Raw genomic sequence first — 3,636 nt, 5'->3', positions numbered from 1 at the left:
TCATGACGACTTAGCGTTCAAAAAGGGCAGGCTGACAGGGCAGTCAGGGCTCAGCATAGGCGGAAGCGGGTTGGGGTCGGCAGAGCTGAGCGGAAGCAGCCCGAGCTACAGACCTGCGGTGGGGGGGCCAGGAAGTACAAAGTGCAGGACGCAAGTTGTCACGCCCCAGAGGAGTCTCTGTCCGAAGAAATTTCGGCAGCATCTCCCCTGTACGGCGGACAATATGAAACTTTCTACATATCACATATACATCAGCCACAGGCGGCTGGAATGATAACAAAAAAAAATAAAGACAAACACCACGCAGTTAATAAAGATATCCAGCCTCTGGCTGTCACAACCACGCAGTTAATAACAGTAATCAATAACAATAGGACTCTGACTCAAAATCCACCCTACTCCACTACACTCGTAAAGCTCAAATTCAACGAACTCACCTCTTCTGCCGTCCAGGCAGGCACGTAGTAGAATGAAATCCAATATCATATCAAAAATCCATCAAAAGGTACCACTCCATACAATATCCATAGTAAAAATCCAAAGACAATGCTAAAACAAAGTCTGATATAGAAAAAAAAACCAAAATAAAACAAATAACGAACTAGTAGAGAACTAGCTCTACGTGCAGATGGGGGCTGGAACTCTCTCCTGACGCCTCAACCTGAAAATATCAACAATAGAGGCGGGGTGAGTCCAACACTCAACAGGTAACTGGTGATATACATAATAAAACAAATAACGGATAACACTAATCAGTCTCCCGAATACGAGAAGGAATAAATGTGAAATGAAATCGGGAGATAACTGTACTAACCGGAATCAAGGTACAAAGGTAACAAGTCGTCGGATCGAAGAAAATAATCTTGTATGTATGTCAATCAAATGCATCCATAAACGCAGATATAAGTGCAGAATCACAAACAATAAAATGATAATAACGTATGGTGACCGCAAGACGGACATCATGCCCGACGATCGAGTGGAATCTTGTCGAGTACTCGCCCTCCGCCCCAACTCATAAATGGGGAGCTCGAACGCTCATCTCCCAGACACAACGACGGGAGGATATCTCTGGCTACCACGAGTCATCCGACCAACGGAGCCAAACAAAGTCCACCATCTCCGGCCATTACGCTACACTAAATGCCGGAGCAACAGAGCTGCGATCACGGCTACCGAGTCCTCGCACTAACGGAGCAACAGATGAACCGCCACACACACTGTTCGATATACCACTAACCCGTGGGTGGTGGTGAAGATATGAATCGGGCGATGGGCTCAACCATGCGGAGCAATAATCGCACAAAGATGCAAACATGATGCATGACACTAAGCATGGCAATCTCATGAATAGCATAGCAAGATCCATACATAAATACAAGGTGTACCACAAGTCAATGTGTCAAATGGAAGGTACACAAACAGATAGGGTATCATATAAAACCCTAGGTCCAGAACATGATGTATCACATGGTTGGGTCACTACCGAAAGCATGTATGGTCAGATAAATAATAACATGCAGTGCAAAATAAATAAACAAACAACATGTAACAGATCATGTAGTGACCAACCGAATAAAATGGAAAACACAATTCTTGCTATATGTTAAACACTTTATTATGCATATCAAAAGACATAAGTCAAAGTACCCGCCTCCGAAAATAGAAAGGTCCGATCCGTCCAAATCCGGACGTCGAGATACTCGTCTCGCGTCAAGGTCCTGTGATACCAATACACAGATATTTTATTTAGCTAAAAATTCAAATGAATTGCTAAATAAAATTCCCAACATAATTTAGGGCAAAACCCTAAGTCATAATCATTAACCTACCTAATTAAACACATAAAATTTAGTTACTCAACCTGTATCAAATAACTAAATCAAACTCTTAACTCAATTAAGAAAATCCTAATTATTAATCAACCTTAACTGGCCATCGATTAACTTGTCCACATTAAAACCTAAGTCCACCAACCGAATACCCCAGTGCATAGAACCTCACCTCTTATAATTCTTCCCTTCTGTTTGATTCTCAACCACAGATGGTTGATACCGGGAGAAGACTAGACTCCACAACCAAATTACTTCAACCACCAAATGTCTCTGGTGAGCAAGAGGAAAAATATGAATTGATCACATAATATCTAAATCATCAAATGAAACATGATGCCTTACCAACTTGATACACTTCTTCCTCTCTATCGGCTTCTGGTGGCGAAGAAAGGAACCGGCTGTGAAGAGGTCTAGGGCACAGAAGAAGTCTCGGCCAAATTTAAACCAGACACGGCACAATAAAGGAAGAAATGGTGCTCTGCCGTGGGGAGGAAGGGAGGCTCGGTCGCCGGCACAGAGAATCGGAGAGGGGCAATGGCGCTAGGTTAAACCTAGTGGCCGGCGAGGTCTCGGGAAGAAGAAAAGAGGGAGTCGCGGTGGCCGGCGCTGCTTCGATCCAGAGAGGGCAGCGGCGCAAGAGGGCACAGCGGCTTCGGCAGGGCTCAACGGCGGCCGGCGGATCGTGTGCGGCGGCGAAACCGTGCGGCGTCGGTTAGGGCTCGAGAGAAGAAGAGAAAACGCACAAGGAGAAGAATGGCACGCGGGCTTCGGCGGGGAAAGAAAAAAAAGAAAACAAATAAAGAAATTAAAAGAAAAAGGAAATGAAATTATAAATATTTCCTCGCTTAAATGGGTCGCCCAAACAGGTTTTTCCCTGGCTCCGTTTTCATCCCCGTTAACTCGTTCGTACGAGCTCCGAAAAATTCCTGAAAAATTTCCAAAAATTCCAGAAAAATCTCTTATTAATATTCGCCTATTTTCCGGTATTTTACACAAGTAGTGGTCGGTAGAGTTAAGCAGAGGTCAAGAACTGGAAGTATAAGCCGATGGGCCGGGAGCGGCAAAGCTGATCAGAAGCAGCCCGAGCTACAGATCTGCGGTGGAGGGCCAGGAAGTACAAAGTGCAGGACGCAAGTCGAGGTCGGTAGAGTTAAGCAGAGGCCAAGAATTGGAAGTATAAGTCAACGGGCCGGGAGCGGCAGAGCTGATCAAAAGCAGCCCGAGCTACAGATCTGCAGTGGAGGGCCAGGAAGTACAAAGTGCAGGACGCAAGTCGAGGTCGGCAGAGCTGAGCGGAGTCAGCCCGATCTACAGACCTGCGGTGGAGGGCCAGGAAGTACAAAGTGCAGGACGCAAGTCGAGGTCGGCAGAGCTAAGCAGAGGCCAAGAACTGGAGGTATAGGCCAACGAGTCAGGGTCGGCAGAGCTGAGCGGAGTCAGCCCGAGCTACAGATCTGCGGTGAAGGGCCAGGAACTACAAAGTGCAAGACGCAAGTCGAGGTCGGTAGAGCTAAGCAGAGGCCAAGAATTGGAAGTATAAGCCAACGGGCCGGGAGCGGCAGAGCTGATCAGAAGCAGCCCGAGCTACAGACCTGCGGTTGAGGGCCAGAAAGTACAAAGCGCAGGATGCAGGGTGAAGATCAGCGTAGCTAGGTCTAGACAGTTAGGGCTGCAGGTTTGCGAGTTGGAGGCCTGGAAGTGCGAACCACTGGTGCAGGCTGGTGCGCAGACACAATGAATCGGAGGAGCTAAGTGATAAGGGAGCGGAGAATCTCAACGGCCCGTCAGGGGTAATCATTAC

General features: G+C 47.0%; 1 long non-coding RNA gene across 1 annotated transcript; it reads right to left on the bottom strand.

Annotated features, from left to right (window-relative positions):
- Window positions 1-1,661: 1,661 nt before the first annotated feature.
- Window positions 1,662-2,613, bottom strand: LOC121977414. Its single transcript, XR_006110809.1, has 3 exons — window positions 2,178-2,613; window positions 2,005-2,105; window positions 1,662-1,721 (listed from the first exon to the last, which is right to left on the bottom strand). It is a non-coding gene; the product is annotated as an uncharacterized LOC121977414 (long non-coding RNA).
- Window positions 2,614-3,636: the final 1,023 nt, after the last annotated feature.

Source organism: Zingiber officinale, chromosome 4B (assembly GCF_018446385.1).
Source record: "Zingiber officinale cultivar Zhangliang chromosome 4B, Zo_v1.1, whole genome shotgun sequence".
In the NCBI taxonomy this organism is placed as follows: domain Eukaryota; kingdom Viridiplantae; phylum Streptophyta; class Magnoliopsida; order Zingiberales; family Zingiberaceae; genus Zingiber; species Zingiber officinale.
The sequence above is the reverse complement of the archived record's forward strand: the minus strand, read 5'-3'. Positions and strand labels throughout refer to the sequence as shown.